This window comes from Bos javanicus, chromosome 4 (genome assembly GCF_032452875.1).
Source record: "Bos javanicus breed banteng chromosome 4, ARS-OSU_banteng_1.0, whole genome shotgun sequence".
NCBI classification, from domain to species: Eukaryota; Metazoa; Chordata; class Mammalia; order Artiodactyla; family Bovidae; genus Bos; species Bos javanicus.
Window position 1 is genome coordinate 96831861 of NC_083871.1, and position 24167 is coordinate 96856027.

Genomic DNA, 24167 nt, shown 5'->3' on the forward strand with positions numbered 1-24167 from the left:
ATATGTGATGCCCTCTACCATCTGCCCATTGCAGCACCCCTCTATTTTTGGCTCAGGAAACCAAGAAGAAAACCAAACTACCCTATTATTGGAGCCAAATGAATTGCAGATCATGTGAGACGGTACAATTACCCTACAATTGCACTCATTTCACATGCCAGCAAGATTATGCTCAAAATCCTTCAAGCTAGGCTTCAGCAGTACATGAACCAAGAACTTCCACATGTGTATGTAAGCCAGATTTAGAAAAGGCAGAAGAACCAGAGATCAATTTTCCAACATACCCTGGATCATAGGGAAAAAAGCAAGATAATTCCAAGAAAACATCTGCTTCATTGACTATGCTAAAGCCTTTGACTGTGTGGATCACAACAAACTGGAATATTCTTAAAAAGATGGGAATGCCAAACCACCTTATCTGCCTCCTGAGAAATCTGTACGCAGGAAAAGAAGGACTAGAACCAGACATGGAACAATGGACTGATTCAAAATTTGGAAAGGAGTACATCAAGGCTATATATTATCACCCTGCTTATTTAACTTATACACAGAGTACATCATGTGAAATGCTGGGCTGAATGAATCACAAGCTGGAATCAAGACTGCAGGGAGAAATATCAATAACCTCAGATATGCATATTATACCACTTTAATGGCAGAAAGTGAAAAGGAACTAAAGAGCCTCTTGATAACAGTCAAAGAGGAGAGTGAAAAAGCTGGCTTAAAACTCAACATTCAAAAAACTAAGATCATGCATCCTGTCCCATCACTTCATGGCAAATAGATGGGGGAAATGTGGAAACAGTGACAGGCTTTATTTTCCTGGGCTCCAATATCAATGCAGATGGTGACTTAAGTTGTGAAATTAAAAGACGCTTGCTCCTTGGAAGAACAGCTATGACAAACCTAGACAGTGTATTAAAAAGCAGAGATCATTTTGCTGACAAAGGTCTGTATAGTCAAAGCTATGGCTTTTCCAGTAATCACATATGGATATGAGAGTTGGACCATAAAGAAGGCTGAGCGCAAAGAATTGATGCTTTTGAATTGATGTACTAGAGAAGACTCTTGAGAGTCCCTTGGACAGCAAGGAGATCAAACCATTCAATCCTAAAGGAAATCAACCCTGAAGATTCATTCACTGAAAGGACTGAAGCTGAAGCTCCAATACTTTGGCCACCTGATGTGAAGAGCTAACTTGCTAGAAAAGACCCTGATGCTGGGGAAAATTGACGGCAAGAGGAGACGGAGGTGACAGAGAATGAGATGGTTGGATGGCATCACTGACTCAATGGACATGAGTTTGAGCAAATTCTGGGAGATAGTGATGGACAGAGAAGCCTGCCGTGCTGCAGTTCATAGGGTCGCAGAGAGTCAGACACAACTTAGCAACTGAACAAGAAATAAGACAATCGTCTGCTTTCAAGAAGCTTGTAGCTAAAGGGAGATATGAGATGTAAATGTTAAAAATACAAGTCAGTAAATCACATATGACAAACAAATTCTCGGCAGCTTGAATTTGCAGAGAGATTCTAGCTATATGCCTGCTGTCTTGACATAGAAGTTCCTGGGTATGGCTCATGTCTGGAATGTGGACAAGGTTACATGCAAAATTTGTTAACTAGGAAAAACTCGCCTAGGCCTGAAGAATTTTTTTTAATTTGCAAATATAAATGCCATTCTTTCAAAACAATATGTGCTGGTGAAATATTGCTTGATATTTTTAGGAGTCACTTTTCTCTCTTTGGCCACGTGATGTTCCTCAAGCTTTACACTCAAGCTCTCTGGAACACTTCAAACATGGGCATCTTCAAATTAAAGCAAGATAATTTCTATTGCATCTTCAATACTAGATGCCAGGAAAATACCACTGTACCCTATAAGGGCAGCTCCATACAGTAGAAACTAACATAATACTGTAAAGCAACTATTGCCCAATAAAAATTTTTTTAAATTAAAATATGCAATCCATTTATTTTTTAGTACTTGCCACGAAGCACTGGCTCTTGCTAGTATCAAGTCCTAAAAAAAAATAATAATAATAAAAGGAATAAAGACATCTCTGATGATCCAGTAGTTAAGAATTTGCCTGCCAATGCAGGGGACATGAGTTCAATCCCTGGTCCTTGAAGACCCCACATATTGCAGAGCAAGTAAGTCCGTGGGCCACAACTGCTGAGTCCACATGCTCTAGAGCCTGTGTTCCACAACAAAAGAAGCCATCCCAGTGAGAAGCCCACACACCACAACTAGAGAAAGCCCGTGAGCAGCAACAAAGACCCACGCAGCCAAAAAGAAATTGGATACATTCCTTCATTTCAGTAGTGTCTGACAGGGACCCCATGGGAGCCCACCAGGGTCCTCTGTCCATGGAATTCTCCAGGCAAGAATACTGCAATGGGTTGTCACGCCCTTCTCCAGGGGATCTTCCTGACCCAGGGATTGAACCCAGGTCTCCTGCATTGCAGGCAGATTCTTTATCATCTGAGTCACCAAATTTTTTAATTAAAAAAAAAAAAAAGAGTAAGTAGGGTAGAATGAGCAAAAGCGAACTCCTCATGAAATCAAGCCTGGGTTTAGCAAAGCATGCTTCCCCTCACCTCCCCCAGCACCCAGCCCAGGGCCCATCAACAGCCCAGACGTTCTGCTCAGTTCGATACTGAGCACAGAGTCAACAGCTCAGGTACCTGCACCTTTCCTGGATCGTCCCATCTACCCCCTTTGAGGGCGTCAGCTAAGCACAGGTTCAGTGGGAAGTCTCTACAATGACACTTAAGGGGGCAAAGTAGAAAAGCAGGAGCAATGGGGATCACCTGCCTCTGTCCCAGACTCAGAGGCAGCCTCAGAGAGCACATGGCCCAGCAATCTGGAGCCCCCTGCCTCCCAGCACTCGGGGCCAGGCAGAGGGGATGCCACCAGCACAGCCTTGGGTGCTATCAACCAGTCTATCTGAGTCCTCGCCGCACATCACTGTGGTTAAGTTACTTCCCTTCTTACAGCCCCAGGCCCTGCCCTCTGCCCTCAAACAGGGAAACAAGATGCCACCAGACAAAGTGGGAAAAGCTACTGAGTTCCCTGAGACCAGCAGCGCACGTACATAAATATATTATGTACCGAGTGCAGCTGAGAAGGGCTGCTACAGAGGTGAGGGGCAGGAAGAACACGAACCCTGTCATCTCTACGGGGCTCTGAGGAGGTAAGAGCTCAACAACACCTATCCTGCCCCCTTCCCTCTCCACACAGGAGACCGCAGCACAAGCCATTCTGATTAGCTGCTCTGACACCCAGGGGTGACCCAGAGTAGCCCCATTGTTTCCCTCGAAATTGCATGGTGACTTTGCAGCTGGAGACCATCTTTGGAGCTGAAATCCCAGAATCCCTCATTCAGGAAGACTGGTGTGAATAGCATCTGTGCCAGCCAGACCTCTCAACTCATCAGAGGACCCCCAGCTTCATGGCAGCCTGGTGACCCTTCCACAGCAGCACACAGCAGGGCTGGAGGTTGAAAGGGTCTGGGCGGACTTGAAGCAGTTGGGTATTTTTCTCTCTACACAGTGCTCAAACCAAACATCCTGCTTCCTAAAGTTTCCATAGTATAAGCACGGACTGCCTAAAAGTTTTGCCAGCAGCCACATCTATGTCTCCTGGGCTTAACAGGGGCCACTAAATGACAAAGCGTCCCTGCAGAATGCAGAGCACTGGATGCAAAAATAACTCATTTTACCCTCATATACTGTAAAGAGGGGGAAAGTTCCACTACTTGAGTAGCTCTTAGGTATTAGGCTGCTGGTATTTTAATTCAAATATCTCCACCGTAAATGTGTGAAGCAAAGGCGTGACTACAGGGAGGGGAACCTGCCACCCGCTGGACAGGGACCATCCCTTCTAACGTCTCACCATGAAAATCACACAAATTTCTCTTGAAGGCTCTTTGGACCAAGCAAAACCTCACTAGTGGCCAGATCCTACCTGCAAGTCTAGACTGTGTAGACCCGTTCCTGCACACAGGACACAAAATTAGACAAACAATACTTCTAAAGGGCAAGGTCAAAATTTTAATTCCCACCTCTCAGCTCAGGGTGGGGCTCATTTCACCAGACCACGCTGTTTTATTTTCTTGGGCTCCAGAATCACTGTGAGTAGTGACTGAGCCGTGAAATTAAAAGACACTTGCTCCTTGGAAGAATAGCTATAACAAACCTAGACTGCATATTAAAAAGCAGAGACATCACTTTGCCAACAAAGGTTTGTCTAGTCAAAGCTATGGTCTTTCCAATAGTCATGTATGGATGTTAGAGTTGAACCATAAAGAAGGCTGAGCGTCAAAGAATTGATGCTTACAAACTGTAGTGCTGGAGAAGACTCTTGAGAGTCCCTTGTACAGCAAGGAGATCAAACCAGTCAATCCCAAAGGAAATCAACCCTGAATATTCACTGGAAGGACTGATGCTAAAGCTTCAATACTTTGGCCACCTAATGCAAAGAGCCGACTCATTGGAAAAGACCCTGCTGCTGGGAAAGATTGAGGGCAAGAGGAGAAGGGGGCGACAGAGGATGAGATGGTTGGATGGCATCATCGACTCAATGGACATGAGTTTGAACAAACTTGTGAAGATTGTGAAGGACAGAGAGTCACGTGTGCTACAGTTCATGGGATCACAAAGAGTTAGACATGACTGAGCAACTGAACAACAACACTGTTTTGAGTGTGTCCACATCCTTGGAAGAAAAGCTATGACCAACCTTGACAGCATATTAAAAAGCAGAGATATTATCTTGCTGACAAAGCTCTGTCTAGTCAAAGTTACGGTTTGTCCAGTAGTCATGTATGGATGTGAGAGTTGGACTATATAGAAGGCTGAGAGCCAAAGAATTGATGGTTTTGAACTGTGGTGTTGGAGAAGACTCATGAGAGTCCCTTCAACTGCAAGGAGATCAAACCAGCCCATCCTAAAGGAAATCAGTCCTGAATATTCATTGGAAGGACTGATGCTGAAGCTGAAACTCCAATAATTTGGCCACCTGATATGAAGAACTGACTCATTGGGAAAGACCCTGATGCTGGGAAAGATTGAAGGCAGAAGGAGAAGGGTATGACAGAGGATGAGATGATTGGATGGCATCACTGACTCGATGGACATGAGTTTGAGCAAGGTCCGGGAGTTGGTGATAGAGAAGCCTGGTGTGTTGCAGTCCATGGGGTCGCAGAGTCAGACATGACTGAGCAACTGAACATTGAAAATAGGATGAACACACCAAGAAGAGGAACAAGCTAATGCCTGGAACAAAGGCCTGTGATTCTCCTCTGCCAAATTCTACTTCTGCCTTTATTCTGATCCTACTCTGTAATCAGCTGCATATGACTCAACCTTCCAGGCCCATGCTGTTTCCATTGGAAAATAGTAGAAATTTCCTAAGGCAAGGTGAATGCCTGGATGTTTTCAGAATAATCTCAAGCAAAATGTTCAAGATAGTATGTTTAATTCAAAACATGAACCACTTGAAAAATGTAAAAATCTATATGTAGGTTTTCTTGCTTCTTTACCAAGCTTCTGCCAGATCCCAAAATGAGCTCCTACGTCGACAAATGGGACCAGCAGTAAATAGCATAGTAAGCAAGGAGATGATACTGCCAGCAACTCAGAGGCCATATAGCTACTGGCCACCTGGTCGCCTCTACCCAAAAATCTATGTGCACCTCAATGCACCACATCCAGAAAAGACCACATCCTGTCCCTCAACCAAGTGTCAGTTTAGAAATCTGTAGCTCAGTGAAGCAGGGCCACCTTTCACAGCTGCCCAAGCTGGATGCCTGCAAGACATCTCCAACTCCCCTTCCCCTCCCTCCCACCACCTTCATTACCATATTCACCATCTGTCAACTCTAACGCCCACGGACCTGCCAAATCTGTCCCTTTCTCTCTTTGGCCACCACCTCTGGGTAGCCCTCTTCCATGTCTTCTGGGTTACCATAGTAGGATCTGATTCTTTCCCCCCATGGTCCCATGGGGATCTTTCTAGAATGCAAAGCTGGTCTTGTTGCTTCTCTCATTTGGAAATCCCCAAGGCCTCACCACTGCCTGCTGGATGAGACCCTGATCTGGATGCTTCTTGTCCTGGCCCGGCCTCCAACAGTGTTTATATCTGGTCCACTTCCCAACCTGTGCTGTGGGCGCTCAGCTCTCCATGCCTTGTCTATGTTGCTTGTTCCCTCAGGGCACCTCTTCCCCATGTGTTCACAAGGCCAGTCCTGCTCTCCCTTCAAAATACCTTTCAACGCTCCGCTTGATGCCCCTCTTCTCCAGAAGACTTTCACCATGTCCTGCTTCATATCTAAATGGGCGCCCCTTCTTACATCTTCACAGAAGGTCCTCTGCATGCACAGAGCTTATGTCTCACCGTCCTGTGTTAATGATCTAGAAATGCGTGCACTGTGGCCACACCAAGCTGTGTGCAGGCTCTCCCATGCAGGAACTGAGTCTTTCATCTCTTTCCAGCCAAACTCCTGCATCATGCCTAGCACATCATAGGCACTCAAGAAATATTAACTAATTGATGAATTGATCAATTCATTGGTTAAATAGTCCTTAGCTCACATCTACCTACAGTATGTAAATATATACATATGGGCCAAAGTAGGAATGACAGCTAGGGAAGGAAATCAAGACCCTTTGGCTATCTTTGTGGTCCTTGATTGGGCTTCCCAAGAGGCAGTAGTGGTAAAGAACCCACTTGCCAATGCAGGGGATATAAAGGTCATGAGTTCGATCCCTGGGTCAGGAAGATGCCCTGGAGGAGAGCACGGCAACCCACTCCAGTATTCTTGCCTGGAAAATCCCACAGACAGAGGAGTCTGGTGGGCTACAGTCCATGGGGTTGAAAAAGGGTTGAACACGACTGAAGTGACATTATGCACACATTCACATGGTCCCCGATCAACATACTACAGCCAGGATCAGGACCCCCACCCCCGGCCTCATGCCCAAGCCTCTGGACTACTGCACTAACCATTCTCTCCCGGGCTTCCTGCTATCCCAGGGGCATTCTCCTCTCTGACCCTCTGTGAGCTGTTTTCATCACTAGTCACTCTTCATCAGATCAGCAAACACACAGGAGCTGGTAAAGGTGCGATGTGAGAGGCCTAATCTGAGACACTCTTCCCTCTTACTTGATTTTCTCTAACACTGGATGTAAATAGAACCTTTTTTCTGATGCTCACCTGGTCCTTTACTATGCATGGCAACGTTCATCCTCACGTCCGGGGCTTCAGGTCAGAAACAGCAAGGGCTTATTGTGGCTTGAAAGAAAGAGAAATCGAGGCCGAGCCCAGAGAGGGAACTCCCTGAAAGCGATTCAGCAACCCTAGGATTAGAAGCCGGGGCTCCCAATTCCCTGGCCAGCACATAATACTTCTTCAATTGCTCTGAAAATGAAAACCTCAGGATTATTTTGCAGGAGGGGGAAAAAAATAAGCCTCAAGAAGCTGTAGCCATATTTCCAACAAGCTCCATTCAGAGGGCACCATAACTTACATAAATGATTTCCTATTACACTGCAATTGTCACTGCAATATAACCGTGCTGCAGCCTCCTTGAGGTGTTCTCTTTGTTGTTTTTATGTACGGATCCCCCAGGAAAAAAGTATCAAATACAGTCTGAGCGGGAAAACAAACCACACAGCACCCACGGACCCAGGTTCCCCTTCCGCGTGACTCCTCCTGGGAAAGACCAACGAGAAGGTTCCGAGTGGTCCCCCTTGGGCCTGAGCCCTCTTCCACCCACCTGGTCCCAGAGCTCCACTGAGTCCTGGGGAACAGGACTCCTATTCTAAAAAAAAACTGAAAGTCAACAGTTTATGAAGAAATGAAGTGGCAATTTCCCAGAATGCCTGGGAATCAATACAAGCTGTGGTCGGGGTTTTCCTTTCAAAGGGTGACTGCCACACTCCTCCAGAGTCAAGAGTGACAGAGCTCCAGTGCTTGACTTACAACGCCTTCATCATGGCAAGATATGTTTAATTTAAAACTCACCGCACTTGGGTTTGAACTCAGCTGGGACTTGATTTACTGCTAATTCATCTCCCCGATTCCTATAATTCTAAACTCGGTCGCCAAACAGTTTAATGCTGCTAGAGTCACCAGTGCTCTGTTTTATGAATGGGCGTCAGGGGAATTTTGTTAGTAAGTGTGTGTTAGCAACTGCTATTCACGTTGAAAAGGAGCACGGTGCTTGGGCAAAGCGTGGTGAGGCCCTGTAATTGGGCACGTAGGTTATCAGTCAGCATCCACAGGTGCCAAAGCCAAGGAGCATGGGGTGATACCCCACCCCCACCCTGACTCATGCATGCACACACACACGCACACTCACACACGCAAGCATACACACACACACATCATTACCTAGGTAAGACAAATACTAGGCGGTGAAAGGCTTCCCGTGGGAAATGCCTAGCTTTGCTCTCTGGGTCACTACCCAATGGTAGAAACCATGGATTTACAGTCTAATTAGAAACCTTCAGCCTCTCTGGGGTAGCAAAGTTTCTTCCTGAGAGAAAATGTGTTTCAACCATCCAAAATTTAGGGAGCTGTATCTTAATAACTCACGCCTTTTTTGTTAATTCTGAACATTTATCTTTGCCAGTTACATTGAAGTCTCTTATTCAATAAGTGCAGCTGAAAAAAATATATTGAGAAGGTGAATGTCATTACTCACGTATCTTGCAGACATCCATCTTGATCTATAATGCGCAACCGGGAAGTGCTACTTGTTGGAAACGCTGCCACAAACCTGTCAGAACTGCAGTCACGCTCCTAAACGGTCCCTTTAGAACACATACATCTGAAGGCACCAGGGTCACCAACGTCTTAGAGCAATTCACAGCCATTTCTGAGATTCCCAAAAGCAACTGACAAGGATAAGCAGAAGCCAGCACCTCACCAGTCCTTGTTTTAAGAGCATAGTAAATTTGTTCTGTTTTTCTCCTCCAAACTAAACTCAAAGCTGAAAGCTTCCAGATGAAGGCCAGTATCTCCCAAAATGCTTTCTGGGGAACCCTAATTCCAAGAAATGTCAACAGGTTTAAATACACCCACACAAAGGGATCCCTCCATTGAAAAAAATGATTGGCTAAAAATAGGGCCTCCCTGGTGGCTCAGATAGTAAAGCATTTGCCTGCAGTGCAGAACAGGGTTTGATCCCTGGGTTGGGAAGATCTCCTGGAGAAGGGAATGGCTACCCTCTCCAGTATTCTTGCCTGGAGAATTCCATGGACATGGGAGCCTGACAGGTTACAGTCCGTGGGGTCGCAGAGTCGGACACAACTGAACTAACACTTTCACTTCTTCACTTCAAGAATAACTAACCAGGATTCTCTATAGCCAAACTCCGTTGCCTTTAATGTGCATCTTGAATCTCCAAGAGGAGGACATAGCATAAAGTGTTTGTAAGACTTACACTTGGCCATGAATGCATTTTCCACGGGGCGGGAGTGTGGGGGGAGCTTGTCTTTGGAATGCTCTGGTAAATGCAGTTTGGTCATCTCTCCCAATATACTGGTATCTAAACCCATAGCGAGTTTTTCATGGAGAGCAAGAATTCAATTCTGTGTGCATCAGTGTAACAAGACCATGGCACCTGATGGCCTCCAAACCACCATCGCCCAGAACACTCTGGGGTGACTGATGGGTTCAGCTGTGCTAGTCTTGGTTCATCTTAATCTTGTGAAACAGCCACCAGCCTTGATGTGTTTCCAGCCAGCCCCTGCCAGGGAGCAGGCACCCGCCAGAGCAGCTGGCTTTCACCTCCCTAGTTTTCTCCTTTATAGACTGTTCCTCTGCTCTCTGCCTCCACTCATTCATTCTTTCTACTCAGCAAATATGTATTGACTGCTTCCAGTAACACAGGCCCTAAGCTGGGTACCGAGTATGCAAAAAGAGACATAAGAAACAAGCCCTGTCATCTAAAAGCACAAAGAAATCAGTAATTTCAATGCTATTTTCATCATTGCTATGACCAGTGGCAGCTTCTTTATGAATTAAGTTCCCGATTACACAAGAGACTGCTTCAAGCAGGGGCTGGTTCTGGCCCTCTGGGAGCCGGAAACCTCAAGCAGCCGTGCTAACACAGATGTTGTCTCAAAGTCAGCGAGTTGCTTGCCTCAATCAGTGGTTAAGGGCAGGTGCATTTAGGGGAAGAAGACAGGGGTCAGTATCTAATGGCGAAGGGAGTGGGGGGGGGTCACAAGCACAGTGTGACCATCAGACTTTTGCTCCACCAGACCCTAGAGGAGCTTCCCCTGTGGCTCAGCGGTACAGAATCTGCCTGCAAACGCAGGAGATGCTGGAAACGTGAGTTCGATCCCTAGGTCAGGAAGATCCCCTGGGGGAGGATATGGCAACCCACTCCAGTATTCTGGCCTGAAGAATTACATGGATGAGGAGGAGCCAGGCGGGCTACATTCCACAGGGACCCAAAGAGTTAGACTGACTAAGCATGAATCAAAGAACAAGGGTTGTTAAAAAAGGAGGGGGACTGACTTCAGGCAATGACCTATGGGAAATATTTTACGCAGAAAGGTCCCCTGTTGCTTTGTCTGCCAATGTTCACAATATTTTTTAAATACTGGGAGGGGGCAAAAGTTATCTGTATCTGCCTCCAGCTTCCCAGCGGCTATGCCCCTCTGCCCGCACCAAGAGAAGTGTCTGAGCTAGTTGCACGCCAGCATGTGGAAGGCATAACTCTGGTCAATAAGCCCTAGAGGTCAGGAAGCCTCTTGAAACCTGGCTAGAACACATTCTTCATGTGGTTCCCCATGGGTTTAAATTGGGTAAGCCATAGTGTGCTTGGCTATTTTGGCCAGAGTCATGATTCTAGCAGCTTAATGATGCCTTATTGGAGCAATCGCTTCTTCCTTGTATGGAACCCATTATCACAGACCCCAGAGTACGTATCTTCTCAGATCACTGAGCCCCACCTAACACCCCACCCCATCCCCAGTTCTGAACTTCAACCCCTTGTGGTGCTTGCTCCCTGCCAAAGCAGCCCCATAGACACCTTGCCCCATTCATTCCTCTGCTCCTAAAGTTCCTGCTCCTTTTCTTCCTTCAGGGGTGAAGGTCAGGATACTGCAGGCCTACTGTGGGGGAGCAACGGATACCCAGGCCCTGGGCCTGACCACACAGGCTCCAGCATGACCTGCCATCATGACCCCAAGGGGCAGGGGAGTTCCCACCTTGTGGGGTGAACAGTGCCCAGGGAGATGCAGCAGGAAGGACCCAGCAGGTAGATGGATGCTGGCCATGCCTGTCCTCCAGGCTCTTCTGAAACCATGTTCCCATCAGGCTTCTCTTGGTACATCCTGAGAGTCTGAGCCACCAGCTGTTTCCTGGGGGCACAGTGGTTGGCTTGGTAATACATCATTCTTTGTACACTTTTTCCCTCCCTCTCCTCTCTTCTGCCTCAGTCTTTCTGCCCTTCAATGAAGAGTCACCACATCAGCTTTTGCCTCGGGCTCTGCTTTCCAAGGAATCCAGGCCAAGACTGGGGGTGGGGAGAAAGATAAGGGTGTCAGGCCCTGAGTTCTACATTGCTTGCACCAGAACAACGCATCTAGCATCTGTTCTGTGCATTAGAATTCCATTGCCTTCGTAGAGAATTCCACTGCATAATGTGGCGCTAGTGGTAAAGAACCCACCTGCCGATGCAAGAGACATAAGAGACATGGGTTCAACCCCCGGGTTGGAAAGATCCCCTGGAGGAGGGCATAGCAGCCCACTCCAGCATTCTTGCCTCGAGAATCCCACGGACAGAGGAGCCTGGCAGGTACAGTCCATAGGGTCGCAAAGAGTTGGACATGACTGAAGGGACTTAGCTTGCATGCACACAACCGCATAAACATTTTTAAAATCACTGATCTAGACCAACTCCCTAATTTTATAAACAGTAATACTGAAACATAAGGTGATTTTTCCCAAGACCCCTTTGCTGGTGACAGGGCTAGGATTATCTACATCTGTGTCCAGTCATGTCCAACTCTGTGTAACTCTATGGACTGTAGCCCAACAGGCTCCTCTGTCCATGGGATTCTCCAGGCAATAATAGTGGAGTGGGTTGCCATGCTGTTCTCTGGGGGATCTTCCTGACCCAGGGACTGAACCCATGTCTCTTAAGTCTCCTGCATTGGCAGGCAGGTTCTTTACTACTAGAGCCACCTGGGAAGCCCTCTTCAAAACCTAGCTTTCTCCCAAAACACTAGCGCTGTTTAACCAGGGGGACACACCAGCATCATCCAGGAACCAGAGAAAATACACACCTCCTGGATCTCACTACTGTCTGAGAACCTCTCAGCTGCCTTGGAAGGACAAGGGACAAACACTGAGTCTGGAGTTGAACTGTCTGCCCACCAAAATTCTGCTTGAAACCCTAGTGTCTATATAATCAGCAGAACCTAATACTTATCATGATAATTCAACTGAAACTTTTTTTTTTTATAGATTTCACTCCTTCTTTCACAGACAGGGGTAGATGAATGAAAGTGCTTGTCAAGTCTGGCATCTCTTGGGGGATTCCCAGAGCCACAACACATTGTATCTACTTCCTGTGGTTTTCCCAATGCACATTCATGTGTTTAAAGGCTCTGAGAAGTCCTGCAACAAAGAACCCCTTTTCGCTTTGCTCTTAACACTCAGGATTTCTCAAACTTCTTTGGCCATGGAAACTTTGTGTATGTGTAACACCTATTCACAGAGTACGATCTGTGAAATTCTGCTCTATTTTAGGTATCACCTTCAGGAAGTAGGACTGAGATGAGGAGCAAGAAAATCCACTTTAATCGTCTCTGCAAAGTTAGCTTGGAGAAGGCAATGGCACCCCACTCTAGTACTCTTGCTTGGAAAATCCCATGGATGGAGGAGTCCGGTAGGCTGCAGTCCATGGGGTCGATAAGAGTTGGACACGACTGAGCGACTTCCCTTTCACTTTTCACTTTCATGCATTGGAGAAGGAAATGGCAACCCACTCCAGTGTTCTTGCCTGGAGAATCCCAGGGACGGCGGAGCCTGGTGGGCTGCAGTCTATGGGGTTGCACAGAGTCGGACACGACTGAAGTGGCTTAGCAGCAGCAGCAGCAAAGTTGGCTGGCATTCCACGCAGGCTGGTTCAATCCCACATTCCGAAGGGCTGGCTGCCGCCCTGCCAGGCCCGCCTCTCTATTTATTCCCTCCACGAGAGGAGACGCAAACACCCATCTTTACTCGGCTTCCTGTCCTTCCTCTCGACCTCTGGGCCAAAGCCAAGGAATGGCTTGCTCTCCCTCTGGTTCCCGACCCCACACTACCCAGAGAGAAATTCAGTGGGTCTTGTAACAGATAAGTTCAACGAGGCTGTCAAACGGGAACCTGAACTTGAGCAGAGACCAGGAGAGCCTCTGACCAGCTCTGGTTTTCCTTTCCTGCGATTTCAGTGACCTCGTCCTCCGATGCTCCTCTCCTCGAACTTCCTAATGAAAATCCTCGTTCTTGGAAGACCTCAGGAATTGATTCAACGAGTCTGTGTTCAGCACATCGACTGCGGAGACGATATCCTCTTAGCTAGTGATCTGTTTTGTGTTGGAGTGACAAAACATTCCAAAATCCAATTTGCTGTTGCGAATCCTGGTTCATGGAGAAGGCACCGTGAAGAGGGCGGCGGGCAGCCAAGCTGAGCCAGCAAAGAGGATGCTTGAGGTCTCGCACGCACCTGTCGGCATGAGTCTGAGCAGGCCAACGGTGGCAGTCACTCCTGCTGCGGCCCGGAGGGGTGGTGATGAAATCCAAGGGCACCCTTCTAGCTGCCTCAAGTTTAGCATAAGCTTCACTCACTTCAGCGTGGAGGAGAAGCCAAATAAATAACACACAGAATGAAAGTTTGTCTTTCAGAGAGACAAAAAACAAACTAATCACAAGCAGATCACCTGTGGATGTTCCCTACAGTATTCAGGCCAGAGAGACCAAGTCAGGTAGCTTAGGCCCGACTTCCAGGGGGGACAGCACCCAGCTGGATGAATGGGCTCCATCAGGGCCTTGCTGCCCACATTTCTCAGAATCAGTATGTCATTCCTGGCTAAGCGCTACACTTACCATAAGTCTGCACAATGACCTTCCCCACCCACAGGCCATTTGCACCAATTTCCAATGAATCTCTGCTCCAACACCATATGGTCCAGGCCTCCAGCACATCATGACATCCACAAGCAAAGATTCCTGTCCTGCCTCTGGCTTCCAAGATCTGGAACCCTAGGGTGGCTAATCAATGAATGAGCCAGCAAGTGGTGAGCACCTACTGTGTGCATACTTCCCAAAGAATGAAAAGACCATGCGCTGTATAGCAGACTGGGACCTTGGGCATTCATTCCATCTTAGTTCCCAGACCACCAAAATGAGAATAAATAATCCCCACTTTACTGGGTGATTTGAAGGAGTAAATGAGAGTGTGAAGCAGCCACTGGGAGAACTAGACTCCTACCAGCATAAGACTCAGAGCCTCACAGAGTCAAAAGCAGAGATCAGGACTGCACGCATTCACTCCTCCTTAGGTTTTTCCCAGGATGAAATAGGAGCTGCCAAATGAGGCAAGAGTCACCCTCAGGAACGGAGCACTCTGCCAGAATGATCCTCGAAATTTCACAGCCAACGGCAGTCAAGGATAAGGCCCATTTGGTGATAGGGGAAGTCGAGGTTCAAAGAATGAATAGATTTGCCTGGGATCACAGAGGTGGTCCAAGGGAGAAACCAGATATTCTAAACCTTGCCCCAGCACACTCCCCGCAAACCTCCCCCATGGCTTGCTAAGGATGCAAACACACCACAGTGACAAGAGGCCAGGTTGTCTGCCTAGGGTTGAGACCTGACTCCACCCCCTACTAGCTGTGTGATCCTGGACAAAGTCCATACCCTTCCCCCAACACTGCCCCCACCTCAGTTTTCTGGTGGAGGAAATGGGGATAATAGCAGTGATTGTCCCTCCGGGTAAGGAAGACATGGACCAACCTGTGCAAACCCTTAAACGATGCCTCTACCAAGTAAGTGCTCAGGAAATACTAGCCACCATTATCATTACTAATTATTATTATTTTTCATTCTGTTATTTTCACAAGGACAAATACGTCCTCACAGCCTCTCCCCTGGGGAGGCTGATGTCACATGATCCTAAGCACAGAGATGCAGGGTTCATGTAGACTTGGCCTGGGACTCAGGAAGCTTTTCTTCCAAGTGGCTTGGTACCAAGCAGGGAAGCAGCCTCCTCTTTCAGGAACAAGGCCCCTGCTCTGGAAATTAGGACCCCTGCCTCCCTCCGCTTTAAAGATCCCTAGCTTTCCACTAAGCAGCAGAGCCCCCTTCAGCCTCCCTGCTGACTTCACATTCCTGCCACAACTGGAAGGCTAGCTGTGACCTGGGCAGTGAGGAGGGAAGAAGGAAGAGCTGGTCAGCCCGAACCAAGAGAGGGGATCAGGTTGGGGTGCAGGGTGGAGAGCAGTCGGGTGCATACCTACTAAAAAGGTAGCCTCCGCAGGGCTCCTCTCGCCCAAGCCTTGCTCCACAGAACCTATAGAGCAATTACTCTAATCACATGCATCTCCGCAACAGTCGTTTGATTTATTAGTGCGCCGTCTTTTAAAAATGCCGCTCTTAAATATAAATAACACTTAATCATCCAGCTGTCGTTAAATTCATGTTATATTGATTTCTTGGAGTGCCACAAATTTGAGGGCGAATGGGCTGGCGGATGTGTGCACGAAGCCACGAGGTGGATTGGCAAGGGGAGGGGCTGGGATGGGAGGAAATGGCGGGGTGGGAGGGGTGAAGAGGGGGTGTCAAGGGAGGGACATGAGCCCTGCTCCACTGCCCGAGGGTCCCAACGGGCTTCACATCGGGCAGCGCTGGACACAGATGAAGAAGAGGAGAAAAGAGCCTAGAAAGAGTAGCACGTGTGTTGCATCCCAGACGCATCCCAGCCTGGAATCTCTGGCGGGTTTTCTGCAGGGCAGACCCCCTATCACAGTCCCTCGCTGAAGCCACCCCAACAGGTCTTGAAATGGCATTGTCTGTGGATTGGCTTCTCCGGGTGAGGATGGGGAGAAAAACGACTGAAAAATGCCCCCTAGCTGGCTAGGAGGAGAGAGATGGGCGGCGATTTCTTTTGCATCAAAGCTTAGGGATAACTAGGAGCTAAGAGCGGGTGATTTCCCCGCCCCCTGAGCGCTCTCTCCACTTCAGGATCGTTGCCGCGCTAGAAAGACACCCCCCGCCCCTCCTCCCCCGGACTTAATTCCCAGCAGCCTTCGTCGTGATTAGAAGGATCGGGAGGCCAAGTGTAGGCAGACTCTGCGGCGCAGACTTCCCTGTCTGCGGGGAACAGCGGCCGCGGGGAGGGAGAGGTGCAGAGACGTAGAAAGGAAACAACTTGGCGGCCTCGGATTCCTCCGGAAACGTTTGCCCGAGTGTCGGTGGGCATCCAGAATGATGGGCTGGGAGGACAGAGGCGAGCCCGGCAGTAACTGGATCCGGCGAGAAGGAAGGGCTCGCCGGCAAGCCACGCCGCGCGCCCACATCAGAGGCGCCCGGAGCACAGCTCCGCAGCAGCGAGGGTCTGCAGAGAAGCTAGTTTGACTCCCTTCCGAGCAATGAGGAAGGCCCCCCACCCCCCAGAGAACTTAACTGGAAGGTACTGGTGGACTGGTGGAGAGGGAGAGTGACAAGGAACGTGACATGCTCCAGGGCTAGGCCAGAGAGCCAGGGAAAAAATGAGACGTACAGCCAGCTTTACACAGATGTTAATTCATGCCTGCTTTGTCCTAGAAACCAAATTGGTACCTAAGTTCCAAAAGTGTGGGGATTTTTTGAACCCACGTTAAAAAAAAAAAAATGTTTAGCTTGTCACCAGCATAGTGACTCCTGGCTTGGCGTGAGTATGATGGATCCTGAGGCTGCAAATAATCAAGAAAGGAAAGTGATTGGGGAAGGAAGCAGAGAAAGGTGCAGAGATTTCCCCTGGAAGGCACACAGACCTTTCCGGAAGCTTGGACCCCACCTTTCTGCCCTTTCAAGGTGCCCTGAGGGAATGTTTACCTGGGAGCCACCCACCGTCGCTGGTGCTCCCTATTTCTGTAGAAGACCATGTGCTGCTCCACGCATACATGGGACCTCCCTGTCCACGCACCCACAAGGCATGCATGTGAAATGTTAAGGCTCTCCCGTAGCCACAAAGATATAGAGATGGGGTCCCCGCTGTCAACCTTTGTTATGTGGTTGAAAGAGCTGACCACATATAGCAAGGCTTTTTGAGAAGGCGCGCGTATATCTAGGTGCATGTACACACACCCACCATTCTTAAAAAGAGAATAATATCTCTTTTCCCGACTGGGTTCTCCCCATTGTGAAAGCTTTGCTTTATTCCATCTACCCTTTTCAATCAATCAAAGGGCAGCTCACACAGCACACAGCGGGGAATACAATCTCCCTCCGGGGGATGTCTGGTTCTCTCCTTCCCAGCCTAACCGGAGACCTTTGCAGGAGCTGAAAAAAGTTTGAAAATAGCAGAGAGATGGGGGTAGGAAGAGGGCCCTTTAGTTCAGCACCCATCTTCAGTATTTACAGAATCAGCCCAATCCTGTGCTCAGCACTGAAGCCCACTTGTTCGAAAGAATGTTGCCTCCTTTCCCCTAATGTTCTGGAAAACTCCCAACATATTTTTCCCACTGGTGGGTTTGCAGGACACACTGAACACATGATCTTGTATAGAGAGTACAAGCTGATTCCATTTCTTGCCAAGTTGCCCAACAAGCTATGCCAAAAGGGACAGCTCCAGAAACACAGAACCTCGCTAAATCTATATTCAACTCCAAACTGCTGTTGTAATGGATCTCACATTCTGCTCCCTACAACTGAGCCCTGAACGGTTTGGTCTTTGATCCCCAAATGGGAACTGTGAATAAAAAAAAAAAAACTTTGGGAACCCTATTACTTCCCACCTCCTCCAGAAAAAGTTTGAAAATGGGCAGCCTGTGACATTCCATCCAGGGAGGAAAAAAAAAAAAAAAAGGACAAGCTTAAGGGAGATAGAGCCTTGAACCACAGGCTTCTGGAGAGCCTGTGGTTTCACATGTCAGGAGCAGCCTGGCTCTGGGAGACGCTGCCAGACCCAAGAATGCCTGGCCTCTTTGTAGGGTGGGCACTGCTGAGGTGGTCATGAAGGTGTGGGGGGGGGGGGGGCTCCTCCCTTCCTGCAGTGCGCCCTCCTCCATCTCCCTTCTAGTTCTATTTCTCAGACACACAGCTCGAAAGGCATGTGGCAGGTGTTAGGCGCAGGCAGGGGAAAGCATCCCCATGTTTCCCCGGGCACAGTGCAGAGGGAAGGCTAGGAAGCCCCAGGCGCTTGTAGGATTGCTGTTGCCCACAGACTGGAGATGCTAGTAGGTTAGACCTTCTATGGAGGATCCGGCCCCATACAGTCAGTCTCTCTAGACCAGCCACACACCCAAAGCGATGCTTAAGCCCCTTCCTGCCTGAAACCCCGGCGCATTCCCGGGAAAGCGTTGCCTCGCTTCAGAAAGGCGGTTGTGCTGCCTCTTACTGGGGAAACGCAGTGCCTGTTCCATACGCACCGCCCTACAGAACTGCAGCCCCATCCGCCTCTGTGGCCTCCTCCCCGTGCGCGGGGCCACCCCGCTCTCCAAAGATCTGTCTGAATATCTGTCGGTCCGTCCCAGCGTTAAACCCCTCCCGGTGCGCCAAGGCCACGGAGCAGAGATTACCTGGGGCGGGTCTCCCAAGACCATGACTTCTCTGGGTTTTTTTTTTTTAAACCAGCTAGGGATGCCAGTGGCTGGGAACTGGGGGCGAAAAAAAATCGCTCCCTCAACCTGGCGGGCCGGGAGGGAGAGGCAAGAAGGCACAGAATCCCACCCGAAAGTCCGGGTTGGCGAAGTCTGAATCCCAAAGCGTCAGAGGAGAAAGAACACGGGAAATACCTGCTCCGGCCACGCCGCACCTACGTGGGTGTCCAGGTGGGACGTGGACAGGTGCGAATGCGTGGCGTGTGCCTATGTGTATGTGTGTGCGCGCGCGCGCGTGTGTGTGTATGTGTGTGCGTGCGTGCAGGGGCCTGGCTCCGGGGCAGCCCAGGACTCCGGACCGCGCGGGTATCTCCACCCGCGCTGTCCTCGCCCGCCCGGCTCCTTACCTGCAAGCGCCGCTTTGCCTGCTTCAGCGGGAGCGCCGCATTGACACTGCAGATGGTGCTGGGGCCGCTGCCTCTCGCCCTCCTCTGAACGTGTGCGTGTGCGCGCGTGTGGCTGCCTCCTTCAGCCCAGCCCCGAACCAACGCGAATACTCCACCGAGGCGCGGGGAACCCAGGGGGGAAGCCAGGGAAGCGGAGGGCGAAATCAGAGCCTGCGGGACTTGACAGCTCCTCTGGCGGCGTCCAGGGTGGGCTGAATGTCCAACAGAAAGGTCGGGAAATGCGGCTAGCTTCCAAGCACCCCTTTTCCCCGAGATCCCGAGCCCCGAAGCCCGAGCAGCAGCGGTGGCGGCTCTCGGGGGCTGCGGTGGCGACGCGGGGCCGCCCCCCTTCGTCCCCACCCCCGCGGGCTGAATGTCCTTGATGCCAAGCGGGCACGGCGGCGTCACTCCGCACCGCCCATGCTCGCCCGGTCGGGCCGCTGCCCGGGCGCGGCAAGTGCGCCGGGGACCCGCCGGGGAGCGCTGTCCGCGCCTCCGCGCGCCTCCCTGGGCAGCGGCGGCCACCCCCCGGCCACCCGCGGTCGGCCGCGCCGCGGCTGCCCCCGCCCCCGCCGGGGGACGGGCCGGGCCGGGCCGAGGGGCCGGGGCTGGGGGGCCGCGGGAGCCGCCGGCTGCTCCCCGGGGAGGCGCGGGGCGGCGGCGGCGGCCGCCGGCGCTGCGGCGGCTGAGAGCGCGGCTGCGGGCCGAGCCGGGCCTCCCGGGCGCGCCCCCGGCCCCCCGGGCGGGCTGCTCGCAAAGTTTGCAGGGGGCAGGGAGCGGGGCCGCCGCTGGCTCGGCCGCCGCCGGAGCTCCCGGGCTGCCTGCTGCCGCCGCGGCTCGCTGCTGCTGTGCATTGAAGCCCGGCCAAGCGCTGCAAAAACTCCAGCTGCCTGGCGCTCTCTGGGTCCTCCTCTCCTCCCTCCCGCCCTCCCCGCTTCCCTGCCTCCCTCCCTCGCCGTGCCCCCGCCCCTCCCCGCCGCCCGCCGCCGCTCCCTCCCTGGCTCGCGCTGGCTGGCTCGGAGCTCGGCTGACAGCTAGACCGCCCGATAGCGGCCGGCAGAGGGGGCAGGGGGCGCCTCCCCGCACCCAGCGCCCGCGCCGCCCGCCTGGCCCGTGCTCCCCGCTCCCACGTTGAAGGAGACCCGCCTGGTGCCCTCGGCCCGCACCAGGCGACCCCGCCGGCGGCGAGGTGGGGCAGAGGGGAGCGTACTTGGTGGCACGGGGGCCGGGCGCGCCCGCAGGATGGGGCACACAGCTGCCTCCAGCAGGTCCGGATGTGGGCGCCGACGGTCGGAGGGACCCCTTGGTGCTCAGAGCCAACACACCGACGCAGGCACCCGTGCCCCGAATCAGAACCCCGCCCCAGCACCCCGCGGGGGACCTGAGGATGCCAGGCTTGTTTGAGAGAATATGGGTGGTCAATGGCCCTAGAGCTCCCTTGTTAACCTGACTTCTCGAGTCCTGTTCATATTGAGGCCGACCTGGCTCCTCTCTTCTCGAAAACCCTAGATCCTAGATCAGAGCAAAACCAGACAATACCAACATCAGGGTGGTTTCTGAAGTCCAAAGAAAACAATCAGGACGTTGCTCAGGTTCAGAGAGCCATGGGGCAGGGCGCAAATATGGAAGTGAGCAGCTCTATCCCTGAAACCTCTGTCTCCATCCTCCCAGGACTGTGCCCCATCCAGCAAAAGAAACTGCGATTTCCACACTTAATTTAGCCCAAGACATCCATGTGTCCCTCCCACATCCCGGCTACAACTTCCACCCACCACACCAAACTGGCACCATCAATTCTGCCCTCCAGGGACCTCCTCTCATGGGCAGCCATCAAGGATGACCCTCAAAAGGAGCCCATGGTTTCTGGCTTCCTCCTTCCTGTCTGGTCTTCAACTTTCCTTTTGGCGCCCCACAGCCAGTAACTTCCTGTCCATTACTGTCCTCCCATCAAAACATCTTCAGGCAATCTTCCTATTGGGTGGAAATGATTGACAACAGCATACATTTCTATACCTTCCTGTAGGAATTCTGTTTTCACAGAGATCAGGGTTGTAAACCAGGGAGATTAAAACCAGCTGGGCACTGGCGGGCTATACAAGCCCCAGGGTGACACTGCCCTCAGGTCAGGCCGGACCCACCCAGACAGGCCTTGCTGAAGCTTTGCCCTGGAGAGGTGGATGCCCGGAGAGCAGGAGAGCGCCAAGCCCCACTGAGAAGGAAACCAGACATGGGGTTGTTTGGTGAGAGGGTATTCCAGGAGACACAGTGGAGCCCTGGGAGCTTCTGGTCCTCCGCTGAGCACCGCAAGGCCCAGAAAGCAGCAAGGACTTATCTTATTAGCTTGCGTTAATACATTGATCTGTCTCTTCTCTTCTCAGAAACCCTGGATCCCAGACTCTAGATAAAGCACACACTATCAGGTTAGTTTCGGAAGTCCAGAGAAACAGAACAAAATAAGTCAGTCTTGCTGCTTCTTGGAACTCCATCAGGATTTGAGGAAGCCCAGGACCAAATGTTTCTCCAGGCGGGACCCAGACTAGGGAGAGACAAGCCAGGCGCCCCAGAGGCAAAATTTCAGGAGGCATGCATGCTCAGGCGCCTTCCCGTCAGGCGGTCCCCACCCCAGTCTAGGCCCCACTTCAAGATATCTTCTCTGAAATTGCTGGATGAAACCATCACAGTCCTCTCCCAGAGGTGACAGCCCCACGGAAAACCCTAATGGGTTACTTATGGAATATGGTTCCGTAAAAGCAGGAGGGAGGGGGAACCCTTTCAAATGTGTTTACCACTCAGCTTTCAGGGTGCGCCATAAAAATGCCGAAGGTGGGGGGGGGGAGTGAGAAAAACAGCTCTGCTTCCATTCTCAGCCATCTAGCATGTATTTTTAATACAACTTGATTTTTTCTCTTGTAGCTTGTGTGTGCACATGAGTGTGTGTGTGTGTGTGTGTGAATATTGCTGGTACGCCCCAGGTCCATTTTCTGATGGATGGATGGGAAGTCAAAGACCTTTTTTTTTTAAGCGGTAGCAAATAAAGTGTATTTATTATTCTTTATCTCCTGCCTAGTGTGTGGCGTCATTTATTTTCATTCAAAGAAATGAATGCCATGTGGTGCCTGAAGAGCAATAACAGAGCCAAATGACAGAGAAAGAGTGAGGGAACAAGCTGGCCCAACAGTGGGCAGGTGAGGGGTCCCACCAGCCAATTCTCCTGTAGTCAACAAGGCCATTTTCCTTCTTTTCCCTTCCATTTAACCTTCCACTTAACAACCAGGTGAAAGGTGTGCTGAGGGGTGGTTATAAGGTCCTTGCAAGGAAGAACATGAAAGGTCAAATTAGCAACAGTGCCAGACCTGTTTTTTAGTTTTGTTTTGTTTTAATTATGATAGCCGCTTGTGTTTACTCTCTGCACTGGAGAGTGCGATGGGTTAGGATGAGCAGTGCTCTAGACCGGATGTTAGAAGACCTGGGTCCTAGTCCTGACTCTGCCACCTGCCCGTTGTATAATTTGCGGTGGATCAGACCTCCTCAGTGACACTCTGTCTTCTCACCTGCCCCATTTACCCCTTGGAAGCAGTGCCATTCAAGGAAGATGCTATCCATGTGCTTGGAGACTCTAAGGTAAGCGTGATACACACCTAAGGGATTAGCAATGCTTTTCAGAGGACCAAGTCTTTTTAAAAATAGCACCCTACAGGGAGGGCCAGAAGGTTCTCTGTCATCTTGACCATTCTCAGACACTGGGAAACACAGCGTCTACACAGGTTCAAAGTGGGTTTCTGCAGGATGTACAGACCCTCTTAGCTCCTGCACATCCCCCCCACCCCCCGCCCCTGCCTGCTGGGGAGGGGGCCTAGAGAGACCAGAGCTTTCTCCTGCTGAGAGTGGGTCTGCACGTCACCCACTCTCTGCCTGCGCTAGTGGGTACACTGCAGAGGTCATTGCCTGGTTTATGGCCACAAGAGGGAGAAACTAAACGGCACACCGCTTCCTAAAGTCCTGTTTTCTAAGGAGACTATTTTGGTGGCGATTTGGTGGTGGTTTCTAAAGACAGTTGAGAAGTAGAGTAGTGGTTCATCCCTCAGGCTGAATAAACGCCCAGATTTAACAGAGGGGAGAAGAAATCCTTGAGTTTTCCTTCACTTAGCCACCACCGTTTTATTAGTCTAGGAACAGAACCGCTATTTAAGTTGATAAAAGCCAGATATGCTCGTTAAATAAATCACCAGAGCCTGGTGGTGCTATAGAGAAAATTTTCCCCCCATAACTGGCCCCATGGCTGGGTTTGAAACTGCACCCGGCGCTGGATGGAGGAAAAAAAAACAAAAAACAAAAAAAACAAGCCGAGTCCGCAGCTTAAAAACCTACATTGTGGCGCCACCTGCAGGCGAGTAGAAATATCAACATTATCCCAACGCAGCGGAGACTGGGAGGAAAGAGGTGGCACTGCGCTGGAAACCGGGGGTCAGGGTTCCAGACGGAGAGAAGGACCCCAACTCCCCAGCTGACCCCTGATTTCCAAGTGTGTCACCAGGTGCCACCACACTCCTGCCAGCTTCGATCTGCATCCTCCTGAAAGCTGCCATTTCGAGGTGTCCACAACTGCTCTCAAGATTCTCAGTCTGTGGAAACAAACTTATTTTTTTCCTGTCTCCTAAGGGGCTAAGTTGGGCTTCCCTGGTGACTCAGTGGTAAAGAATCCACCTGCCAATGCAGGAGTTGCAGGTTCCATCCCTGGGTCCTGGGTGTGGAAGATCCCCTGAAGAAGGAAATGGCAACCCACTCCAGTATTCTTGCCTGGAGAATCCCATGGACAGAGGAGCCTGGTGGGCTACCATCCATGGGGTCACAAAAAGGAGTCTTACATTGCTTAGTGACTAAACAACAAGAAACAAGAGCCTCTAACCTAAGGGT

General features: G+C 50.6%; 1 protein-coding gene across 1 annotated transcript in view; it reads right to left on the bottom strand.

Annotated features, from left to right (window-relative positions):
- The window catches only part of PLXNA4 (plexin A4), a 482931-nt gene extending 463202 nt beyond the window's left edge, over window positions 1-19729 (bottom strand). Inside the window, exon 1 of the mRNA XM_061414733.1 lies at window positions 19215-19729. The gene's annotated coding sequence lies outside the window, so the exon portion shown is untranslated. The remainder of the gene's footprint in view (window positions 1-19214) is intronic.
- Window positions 19730-24167: the final 4438 nt, after the last annotated feature.